Here is a 13,355-nt window from a genome sequence, read left to right as displayed (position 1 = left end):
GCCGCGTTTTGTTGGCATCAGATGATGTCAAGATAAACATCTTCAAATTGCGGCCATTATCGGTCTGTACCGCTCTCCACTGAGGGTAACGATGTCACCATCTTCATTTCAAAAGAAGTAAGGAGCATTGATTTCACCAGATCAAAAACCACGCCAACTGTCAATTGAATGTATTGGTTATCCATGAATTATTTGTGAATTTAGGAAAACGATAACTTTGAACATCTCCAAAACATCGATTTATCGCATTTTAACCGACATTTGGGCTTACGAAAGGTGTGTGAATGGTTTGTTCCGCACAAAGTGACTGACGACCAAAAATTGCTAAGAATCCAACATTCGAAGAACATCATCAAAGGGGTCAAAATGAACAAAAATCACATTTTCCCCAATAACCACTCCCCGTATTCACCTGATATGGCACCGAGCAAACTTCTTACTTTTCGGAAAAATGCATATACCCGTGAAGGGAAAGCGTTGTGCGGATGAAGAGGCCATTTAAAAGGCTTGCACCGGCATACTGGCGGCCATATCGGCCAACTAGTTAAAACACTGGTTCGACATGCTTTTGGACTATGTAAAATGTTGTATTGAAGCAGAAGGAGACTATTTTGAATAAAATAAATTGATTTTGCCGAAAAAACAATTTGTTCTGTTTTTTTCTTTTTTAAGTCCTGTTTACTTTGGAACGCACCTTGTAATGTGAAGTATCGCAACAAACTTAGTGACAAACTGGCAGAGTTTATCTAAGCATTTGATGAATCGATTCACATCATATTTATCGGTCTTATTTTAAATATAAACTCTGCGGATAATCTGTTCGATATAACAGTAAAATTGAGTGAACGATATCGGTAACATTCAATAATGCGATTTAGAAATAATTTATTTGGGATATATCCCAGTTAATATTATAACGCAGCCCTAAATTTTTCATAATGGAACTTAATGATGAAAATGTATTAAAGGGATTACCTTATCCATTCGGTTGTATAACTACTGATTGGTTCATCTTCTCTTATTGAAATTGAGTGGGTATGATTTCTTGAGCGTTGTTAGTGTATTATTTTACTGTTCTCATTAGCACATAAGAAAGATGAAAGGCGAAGACAAAGTATTTCAACTAGAGGAACTTCTCAGAGGCCGATGTATTTGATCCCCCCCCTACAGCACTTTGGATAATTGTATATTTCTGAAAATGTTTAGCCGATCCATTATTCCTTCATCYTCTTATTCATCTTTTCAATGAATAATAATTATATGATTGTTAGTTTTCATTATGTGGTCAGGTTGCGTTTAATTAATAATAGAAAGTCTTTTTACTCACTGGCCACCTGGCAATTAACGCTGACAACCGTTAGTCGACCGCACAAGTTTCTACGTGCTAGCCAACAAAAATAATATTTGTTGCCGTAAAAATTTAGCTTGAGCCAAAAGCTTTAGTAACACACATAAATAAAATCTACCAATGACTTTAAATACTTCAATAAACTAGAAAAGCGAGGACACCCTTTTTGTGGCCATACCTAAATCACAATTCCAACTATCACCACACCCACAACCGCCACATGAAGTTTCGAACATTTAGCTAAGCGCTCTGCTATCGGTAACTGTACATGCATTTAACAAAAAACAATTCAGTTGTGCTAACTCTTTTAATTCATGCGCATCACTTCGTTTTGCTTAGTTCCCCGCTGCTGCGTCTGCGTTTGTGGTGAGCTCTGATTTTTGTGTTGGAAAGTTCGTACATTCTTACCAACAATATCCAGCGAGAATAGCGCAACAATTTTCGCCAGTTCCGTTGTTTTGCCGTTATAGTTTCGTTTGATTGTTTTGCGGACCGGACGAACGGGCGGATGGATGGACGGACGACAACTGCACGAACGGACTTTTGTTGCCAACAATCGGTAACCATTGCGGTTGCTGCCCCACCATTGTTTTTCTTTTTATTTCCACAATCTTGCATACATACTATATATATACATTTATGTATGTATTTCTATATCCATTTGCGACTTTGTTTTTTATGTTCAGCCTTTGTTGCCTCTGTTGGACCAACTAAACATTTTCACGCCGTTTAGCATTGCATCTGCAGTTTGGCRTATTTGCTTGCCGCCAACAACAACAGCAACTGTCATACACTAGACTAAGCATGGATTTCATGGCCATTTGCATGCAGTTTTATGGGCATTTTAACGCCTCGCCGCGGCGGGTGGTTTTCTCCTAAGGTGTGTATGTATATAGTTGTTTACATACGTATTTATGCATTTGTTCAGATCAGTAAGTCATTGTCATTGTATTTACAATTTGTTAACCTTAACGACAATTAAATTGTAAGTTACGGCTTTATAGTGCAGGATAAAGGAAACTTGTATGATTTCATTAAAGAATGTTTAATCTGTCCCTAATTGAAATTGGTCTTAGTATAATTATTAAATTAATTTAAGAGAAAATTGTTTCATAATTTTCACTATCTTGTAATGTGCTGGGCGATCCAACGTTTCTCTCCGCAAATTTTCTTTTATTATCCTGAGCACCCTACTTATCTAATAGTGTTGTAATCTGACAACTCACAATTTTATCGTAAAGYTTGACATTTTTGATGTTATCCATACTCAGAACGTTATGACATACAAACGCTATTTGAGTTGTTTGCGGTAACTTAAAATATTTATCTCGCTCAAAAATGGAAAAAAAATCGCGAACAGTTTCGCGCTATTATTATTTTTACAACTTTTGATTATCTCAGTAACAGGGCGTCGTAAACTTAATTAAATTTTTGGCGATGAATCTTCATCAAAGACTAGTGTATACTAATTTATTTAACCATTTTAAATTTAAAAAAGTTTTGAACGTTRGGGATGTTATTTTAATAGCGAAGCGGAGTTAATACCACGTGCGATGCGAACGATTAAAATAGTGCTTAAAAATGAATCAGATATGCTCCAAGTATGATAAGACTAAAATKAAGGACTTTACATAAGTCCAGGAATAGTAAGTTCAGACTTACAGCTACTATAACAGGACACCAGAAGTTTGGAGAAAACACGCTAAAAATGGGTCTTYCCTATAACAATGCTTGCCGCAGCTGCAAGCTAGAATCTTTCTAGAATCTRTATCCCGCTATAACACAATCTAAATTCGTAATATTTGGAACATCAAGCACCAAACCTTGAACGATTGTCCACAGAAAGCGTAGCAAAGTTATAGAGATTCGATAATAGTGCATCAAATGGCGCGTTCAGCGCTAATCGAACCCGAAGGGATGGACACCACCACTATCTATGTAGACGTGCAATATTAGGTTTGCTATAGTTCCATATAACAACTTTCATTAATATCGAATTCCTTAACGAAATTACTTACAATGTATTCTCGAATTAACAAAATAATTCAAAAGGTACCAAATGCATTACTCAGTCCAAATCTTTCCCTAACTCAAGCACTTGAAACCCTAAATGCTGGATATTATGTTACGTCCGATATAATGTGGCTTAGCGTTGAATATGACCTCGGTTACCTTCCATTCTCTCCTGGTTAATATAGAGTTTTGAAACACCAGAAGGGGCTTCACCGCTTTTACGCTTGTAAAATGCGAAAGATTGTCCTTACTTGTTTAAATTTTTTTTTTTTTTTTGGTAGTTTTATATGTAATTATATAATATATGTAATGTATTTATATGTCACGCTTAGCAACAGATGTYCTTATAATCTTAATGCATTCTTCATTACCCTGAAACTTGCTGCTTAATAATTCTTTTTACTTTGTATAGCTTTAAATATTACCGCGAGTACAAATAAAGCCACTTAGATCTTTATTCATATACTCTCTGGCATAAAGTAAAAGCTGCATAACTCAAATTAACTTAAAACATCACTAAATCATTTGCTAAAGGTTTTAACTACCTAGCATTGATTTCTCCACACTAATAGTCAAAGAAGACTTAAATCGTCACACCCTTAGTTTTTATATAGGCTGTAAAATGTCTTACATTGCCAATGGGAAGTTAAATGAATAGAAAARCGATTTTAGCGTTATCACTATTTGTTGGACAAAAGCGCGATGCACTTTACATTGCGTTATAATCTGGATTGCACATAAATTTCCCGKCCATTTTGCACGTGCTGCAATAAGTGCTTCTTTGCATTTTGTTTATTTATGTGGTTYACTTTTTAGCCGAAGGACATGTATTCAGGATTAACCAGGAAAGGTGAAATAATAGTACATACGTATCTCTAGAGTAAACTAAGTAAAACTAATTTGTTAGTTGTAGAAAGGAAGTATAGTTCGGGCGCAATAATTTGTATTTATTTAAGGAGTGTGAAATATTGAAAAAAGGTTCTAAAGTTTTTTGCAAAATAAATTAATAAACAATATAAGGAGATTTTATTACAATAAAAATATCAAATATATAGAAATAAATACATAAATACCCAAATACGCAAATAGCTATGGTATATTTAATCATACTGTACACCACTTAAACTCATTCTAAATGATCGAAATTTTTGACGCCGGGAGCAGATGGTTTCAATTATGTCACAAATGTAAATATGCATACATATGTACTAACATACATTGTGTATATAATTTGTGTGCTAAAGGTTTGATCCAATTATTTTTAGATTGCCATATGCGCATTTTAGCAAATTTATGAAGCGTTGCGGGCCAACCAAACGACACATTTTATTGCACGTCATCAATCAGCTTGTCATTGAAGATGCATAGTGTGCCTCCTTCTTACAAACATTTTAAAATGAGAAACAAGTTCAGAATAAAGAGAAAGAATCAATATTTGTGTATACTTTGAGTTGGAATATTGAACATTTTTTCGAAAATTGTAGTTCCTTAGGTCATTTTGTAGAAGTATATTTTGAGGAATTCTTCGTTATCATTTAAACGACATGAAAAATATATACTTTTAGTGATTTAATATACGAGTATATGCAGAAAAGGTGTTACTAAGACCTTTACAGTGTAGTGCCGATTCCAATGACTAGCCCTTGACCGTGTAGTTCCGCTGCACAGTTTTCGTCGCTCAATGCTGTCATAACTGAAAGGAGTATTCTAGTCTTCAAGCTTTAAAAAATCGAAATATTTGCAATGGATTATAACCGGCTCAGTAATCTGTCGATGAGTGACAGCCAACTTTTTCCTCTTTTCRCGCTTGAGAACCGGTTCATCATGTGCAGTCGATTGAACTCCTGTGTGAAATGATGGAGCCATGTTTCTATTGTCACACACCGAAGCAAAAATTCGGTTTTATTACGATTAAATAGCACCCATATACTCCTCAGAATCAGCAATTCGTTGGTTTTGTTATGAMCTTGCAAGACCCCCACAGAGGCACAGAGATTTTGCCTCTTTAGGGCGTCATAGTTCTTGGTGCCCATTTCGTCTCTTTCAAAAAATAATACTTTATTAACACACGAAACGATTTTCGATCTATTTTTTAGTAAACTAATACAAGTTACTTCACAAAAATGATAATGATAAAAAATCATATACTTAGATGGTAATAGTAGTATTATCTAWGCGCCAGCCACAGTAAAGCGTGGACGAGTCCTCTAGTGAATAAATAAATCTAAATCGTGAACGGTGGCTAAATGCTATAGTGGTACGATGTGAACAATATATTCGAAAATTAAATTTCGAGAAGATATGTTGGGTATAAAAAGCTKTCCGTGCAAGAACTAAATTTTGATCAGTCAATGTGTTCAGAGATTATAGGGTTGAGCAAGAATTTTTACTAAATTTTCTGAAGACAATTTGTCAAATAAGTAATTTTTTCATAAAAGAATTTGATTGTAATCGGTGGGTTGTCGTAATAATTATATTTGTTGCGTATGAAGCAAAATCAGTGAGTCTAAGACCTATTAAGCTTAAAGCTATGGATACGAAATTGGACTAGGTTCGAAAGAAATATTTAAGTAACATTTATTATACCAAATATTGATYGAAAATTTCATAGCAGTTTATACTGTTTTGTTTCTGTATATGTTTTCCTCACATTATTAGGATAAATTTTTCCATCGGAATAATCTCTTGTACTATATAATATAATSAGAACAGTAATCTTGAGGACTTTGTGCTTGAAATTCAATATACTTTCATAAAGTTAGTAACATAACTGTTTAATATCTAACTGCTTATGTTTTGCACAATGCTATACTGAGTTTCTTACATACACATATATGTATGTAGAAATAATTACACATGTGCCTATTTAACCTGCATGCAAACGTAAACAAACAAGTGTGATATTAGGTTTACATACATTTCTACCCTCCAGRCAAGCGCGACAACCTTAGCATTTCCCTCAGAATCACTCTGCGCCCATTCAAAGTTAGCGTAACTTACACCAGTACGTTACTTTATGGTATTCTTAATGAGTAAAATATCAGCCAGTCATGAACTACTCACACTAATGCCGCACATAAACATGGCAACAACAAATTTCTAGCTTGTCGCAAGCATCGTTGAAAGACAAAATAAGATAAATGTCAGCTGTTGAAATGTGCTAAGTAATTAGACGGAATTTTTAAAGTTGTCACTTTCATTGGGTGTCCAACAGCAGCACGCGATCCATCAACTGTTGCCGTCTAAGAGCGATGAAGTGAGTGCARTGCTTGCATATGTATGTGCATTTGCAGGTGCATAGAAAACTCGCACTGCAACTAACACATACATATGTACGTATATGAGTATTAGAGAGGTTTAAACTAAATGTCTGGGTCATATTAGTGAATGCGCATCACTTATTACATTTACTTTACGGCTTCTWAAAATACATTGCTTGATCGTCCTATTGCTTGAGAGCAAAATATGTATTATCAGATTTAACTGTAATTCATTCTCTTACCGCTCCGCCTGTTTATCCTAATAATTGCTTTAAGCTTTTTGCTTTGTAGGCAGAATAATAAATTAAGAAAGCAAAGCAAACCCGCTCTAATATTCTTTGGTCCCTTTTTTATTGAAGCTATTAGTATGAAATCTTAGGTGCAMATTTTAAGAGTTCTTGAAAATTTTTAATTTGCTAAGCAAGTTAAAATTGCGGTATTTACTGACTCATGACTTCAAGTGTCAAGGTTATGAAATACTTTATATTAAAGCAAGTGCTTAAAAKGGATATATTAGAAAAGTGATTCTGATTTGCAGCAACGAATATTTGTGTACGTGCTGATACCCAAATTATATCATATCTAGATATGTACACATATCGTTCATAGTATCGTATTTCTTATTTGACTAAGCTTTACGAGTCGCACAGAGCATATGCCCATACAGCATATATATATCTATATTGGGGTCCAAGCCATACGAGGATTCCGGGAAACGAAACAGACGATGAGATTGATGTTCAGACATCTTTAGTATCCCAGATATCTCGATCGACTTAATTTTGCGCACAAGTCAAACCTTTTAATGGATTTTGTAAGCTTTCGTTCGTAACAGTAATTTTTGGACCAGTGCACGTCACATGTACATACATATGCTCTTATAAGTAATGAGAAAATTAGCAAGTCCTATACAAATGMTTCACAAAACATGGTAAAAGTATACCCTGGCATCTAAGGGATTGGACGGAGTGTTACAATTGCTACGCCCACGAAGTGACGTTAAGCGAAAACATAAAAAAGGCTACAACTAAGTTCCACAATATGATATAATACAATTATTTGCTACAAAGAATCACATTAGGATTTTGAAAAGTAAGCRYCACTTTAAGGTAAAATACCATATCYCAYGATCTGATTGCCTAATTTAAATGGAATTGGTACTTTTCTGACGAAATCTCGTAACGTCAGGAGTTCTCATCATATATGCCTGTGCACTATACTTATAGAGTTTAGTTTTTAATCGTCGAAAGCGGACTTTAGTTCTCAATTGCCTACTTAGTCCAAGTTGGCAAGAGATATCCTGCCATGGTTCACTACCAGACCCATTTCCTTCGCTTATCCATTCTGGAGCGGTTGGTAAGCCAATGATATCAATATCATCAGCATACGTCAACAGCTGTACACTCTTATAGAAAAGAAGATCGGTTTAGTTTTTACGGAGCCATTGGTGTTGCTCAACGTCAGCTTACACAGGYGTATTAGTTTTGCGKGGATACCGAATTCAGACACCGCKGCATAATGGCAGCTCCTTTTYGTGCTTTAAAATAGATGAAGAGKTGGTGAGTGTCGATTATCTTTTCACGGGTCTTTTCCAAGATCTGGTCTGATTTTCCAGGTCTAAAGCTACATTGATAAGGTCCAATCAATCCTTATACGCGATGTTAAGGGAGCTTATCCCACTGTACTTGGCGCAGATTGTGGGGTCACCCGTTTGTGAATTGGGCAGAGCACACTTAAATTCCGATGCTTTCGTCCGACCATATTTTACTCCATATCAGTTTTTCGCCGCCGTGTTTGAATAGCTCGACCAGCAATCCATCGGTCGTCTTATTGTTCTTCACACGGGTAATTGCTATTCGAACTTCTTCATGGTCGGGCAATGGAACGTCTGCTCCATCGTCATCAATTGTAGAATCGTGTACGYCTTCTTCTGGCGTTATGCTTTCACTGCCATTCAGCAGACTGGAAAATTGTTCCCTCCATAATTTTAGTATGCTCTGGTCATCGGTTACTAGTTCACCATCTTGGGTTCTATAAGAGTATGCTCCGGTCGGTCTTGAAACCTTCTGTAAGTCGCCGCATCTTGTCAASTATTACTCCTGTAGGCCACCTTGTCAAGGAGGGAGCCATTTGTATGTRGACGAAGTACTTTTAGGATAGCCTAAGAACATCCATTTTAAGKCGAGGTAAGAAAAGAAGGCGAAACATCCCTTACACAGGGTTGTGCGCTGGGTTTGGAACCCGCTRCGTAAAATAGCCCCCAATGAAAAATTATCAACTGCCTCAGATGAGAGACCTCCCTTTTAATGACGATCATGGCARACGAAATAAGGATTTCGATYTAAGGACATGTACTTGGAATTTCCGATCYCTTAATTGGGAAGGTGCGACTGMCYAGCTGTTTGATGTCCTCGTGAAAATAAAAACTGACATCACCGCCGTGCAARAAAKACGATGGAAAGGGCAWGGACTAAGACGAGTAGGTCCTTGTGGCATTTACTACARKGGCTATATAAAGGGGCGCAAGTTTGGTGTGGGATTCGTGGTGGGAGAGAGATTCCGTCGCCGAGTACTATCATTCACTCCCGTGGGTGAACAGTGAGCTCTTTCAAMATATCGCTGATTTGCAGCCAAGCTCCGGAAAAGAAGGACAATGTGACCAAAGATGCCTTCTATGAGCGCTTGGAGCGCACTTATGAGACCTGTACCCGCCACGATATCAAAATCGTGCTTGGCGACTTTAACACCAGGGTAGGCAAAGAATGTATCTTTGGTGCAACCTTAAATCGGTTGGGGCTGATCGACTTCGCCGGAATATGATTATATACAGTACTAGATTCCAGCATAAKAAAAATWATCAACATAGACCGATCACTAGTCCAAATACTCCCGATATAATGATTTCCTACTTTCTTACTTTCTATTAGCCGTCTATTTTGATAAATATATGTTGTATACTACTTCAATATTTTCGTAAAAATAATTTGATTTAGCGCTGAAAATGAATAAAATAGGTCTAGGCCGTGGTCTAAGATGTATTATCCTTGAAATTAAGCGAAATATAGTTATGAGACTGAGTGAGTCCACGACGTATAATATAAATTAACAAAATACCAAATATGATGGTAATCCTCTCGAATAACGAATGAATTCTTTCGCAACACTCTTTTGTAAAATGTTGGTCCTGCGAATATTTTAGGTAACACCGAACTTAGTCGTTACATACTTCTTTTGAATACTACTTTCTTTCCCGCTTTAAATCGCTTTAAATCTAGAACACTAAAATTTTTCAAAAAAAATTATTTAAACTGTTTTAATTTTTCTAATGTGAATTGATTTATAGTATTTCATTAAATGTTCATAAACTGTATGTTTAACTCACTCAGTTTGATATCGACTTAATAATTAACTGACATTAGAAGTTCGAACAAAAGGAAACCATATACAAAAACTAGCATGCGTTCTTGCTTATAGACTTATGTACATATGTTTAGAGACGACTAAGTGTAAGTGTATGCCGTTGTAGGCATCTTGCTCGCTTCTTAATCCCCGAGACACTTCGTTAAAATGGCTATARAAACCGCTGGCAAAAAAATATCCCTTTTTAGTTTTTTGTCGCATCTTCGCTGGGCTGTAGTTTTTTCTTACTCGTTGACTTATTTTCGGTTGTGCCTACTTGAGTCAACCGAAGTCGTAAATCATTGCGGATGACTTTTGGCCCGCCGCTGCGCCAGAGGGAGCTACACTGAAGAGTGCTTAAGAGTCTGCATGGAAGTAAATGTGTGTCCATGTGTTGGTTGTTCTGTGTCACTGTAACTTGTGAGAGTGAAGAGTTTAAGTTGCTACGATGCAAGTGTGTTTTTTCTATCTGCTGCCTTTTCCTTTCCATTCTGCAATTCACTTTCAACTAAACGCACCTTTGTGTGTGTGTCTTTACGTCTTTAGTGCAAACACTAAACTGTAGTGACTGTCATTATCAGCGTGGGCGTGTACAAATGTCTGTGTGTATGAGTGTGGTTCAGATGGGCCGCCGGCACCGTTCGCCATAGTGGAGGCGGGGGAGACGCTAAACGAACATATACAAGTACATTATGTATGTTGCAGCAATGGTTTGTGCATCTTTGCAGCTCGYGTCACTTTTTTGTTGTTACAGTTGCTATTGCCATTTAAGCTTTTGCTATTATTCTTATTGTTGTTATACGCTACCACTGTTCGGCGCTGCCAAAGTGTTACTTTGATTGGGGTGAGCCCAGCGAGGCGTCCACATCAGCAGCAGTCCAGCAGGCACTCATTCTGCTTTTGTCTGTATTTTGCTTTGCTTGCTGTGTATATGTGTGGGTCGCTGTTGTGATTATTTTGTTGTGGTTTTTACTTTAGTCGCTGATGTTTTTATTTTCAATTTCTTAATCCGTACGACACTCTCCGCCATTCACTTTTAATTTATTAGCCTTAAGCGTTTATCTTTGTTCTTTTCGTATATGTACATTCCTTTMAATGTTTGCATTAATATTTTTCAGTTTTTTATTTCTGCAGACTTTTATCAACAAAGCGCTCATGAATGATATTTAGCTGCTGTGGTGATGCTAGAGTGCACATGGCCACAGCTGAACCACTACAAGCAAAAATATTATATAATTCCATTGAAGCCGGGCATTGGCTCGCTCACGGCATTTGCGAAATTTGTTAAAATATTAAAAAGTTCTATGAAATTGCAAAATGATGCAAATGCAGGGAAGCGCTTTAATTATATATAAAAGTGAATTTGTATGTCGTTTCAGAGGTGTAGTTAGTAATATCAATAGCCGCTGATCCAACTAATAACGGCGAACAATAAAATAAGTTTAAAGTGGTAAAACTAAAAATAAAAAGAAATTACAACATGATGCTATAATCCCTTCACAACCACAAAAGTTTGGTTACAAGAACTTGATTCCGATCGTACATTTTGTATGCCAATTATAGGCTTGASTGATCTGATCCGAATAATTTCTTCGTAAATTACATTATTGTCTTAGAAAATAAACTGCGCTAAGTTTCTTGAAAATATCTCGAGAAATGAAAAAATTCTCAGGGAAGTATTATATTCTGATCATTCAGTTCGTATGGCTGTTATAGGGTGGTCGATATCGGTCTTTYCGATAAATAAGCAGCTTCTGTGCAGTGGAGAAAAGAATGTGCAAGATCGATATCTTAAAAACTGAAGGARTCGYTTGCGTATGTATATACTGACGTGTCTAAATCGACAAAGCTCTTCGCGTTGATGTTTTATCAGCTTTTTGATTCCCATTCACTAGGGAGTGGGCAGAAACGATTTTTTACATATGGCTCAAGCATTCATGATTTCGGGTCCTAGATTATGGCTAGCCAAWGAACGTCCGTTTGAAGACAAGCTAAAGTAAGAAGTCGAAACATCCCCTACATAGGGTTGTGCGCTAGGTTTGGGACCCGCTTCGTAAAAAACACCCCCAATGAATAGCAATRCACAGCCTCAGAAACTCCCCTTTTTATGACCACCACTGCAAACGCATGAARAATTACGATTTAAGGGCATGCATTCCGGTCCCTTAATTGGGAAGGTGCCGCTGCCCAGTTGATTGATATCCTCGTTTGAGTAAACACTGACCGTCCGAGACGTGCGATGGATGCCATATAAAGGAGTACAAAGTCGGTTTGGGATTCGTGGTGGGAGAGAGACTCCGTTACTGCTCTCCGTATCGAAAAACCACTCACCAGATCGATCGTGTTGTGATAGACGAAAGACACGTCTCCAGTCTCGACTCGAAGCACCATCATGTTGCAGCCAATATACGCACCCGCCTCTTTGGTTCTACGGCGAGAAGCTGCAATCTCAACAAACAGCCGAGCGATTTTCTACTCAACTTGAACTCCTACTCTCTGAAAGCAATCGTTAGCAACTGGTTATAAGGGAACTGTACGATGGCATTTAAGCTCTTTACGTACAACTGCAACCGAAATCATTGGTTTTCGGAAAGTGTAAAAGAACAGCTGGTACGACGAGGAGTGCCGTGTCAAAGCGGAGAGAACGTTACAAATCGCAACGTTACAATCGACCACAACTCGTGCGGAATGGGATAGACACCGAGAGTTTAAGAGGAAAGCTAGACACATTTGCAGACAGAAAAAAAAGAGGCCGAATTTAGTGAGTATGAAGAGCTTGATCGAGCGTATTGTGTAAAAGATTTAAGTCCACCTTCAACAAATTAGTTGCACTTTATCAGTGCTGCTTTACGCCTGGATAATCAATAACCAACCAGATATTCCCCATGCAACAAATCATTGAAGAGACCCGTGAAGAGGGGATCGACACTCGTTAATTTTAAAGCTCCTTTTGACAACACAAAAAGGAACTGCCTCTATGCCCCGATGTCTGAATTTAGTATCCCCACCAAAATAATACGGCTGTGTAAACTGACGTTTGTAAGGTGACTCCTTATCTTACGAAAACTTCAATCCGCTGCTGGAGAAAATAATTCGCGCTGCAGAGCTATACAGAAAAGGCACCATCTTCTAAGAGTGTACACCTGCTGGCATATTYCGATGATATCGATATCAATGGTCKCAATAACCACGCCGTTAGTTCTACTTTCCCCAGAATGAAATGGGTCTGGTGGTGAACGAGGGCAAGACGAAATATTGCTCGTCATCAAACAAACAATCGTCACACTCGCGGTTAGAGTCTGACGTCACTGTTGACAGTCATAGCTTTGAAGTAG

This window comes from Bactrocera latifrons, unplaced genomic scaffold (genome assembly GCF_001853355.1).
Source record: "Bactrocera latifrons isolate USDA-ARS-PBARC rearing strain unplaced genomic scaffold, ASM185335v1 scaffold_288, whole genome shotgun sequence".
NCBI classification, from domain to species: Eukaryota; Metazoa; Arthropoda; class Insecta; order Diptera; family Tephritidae; genus Bactrocera; species Bactrocera latifrons.
Note: the sequence above shows the minus strand (reverse complement) of the source record.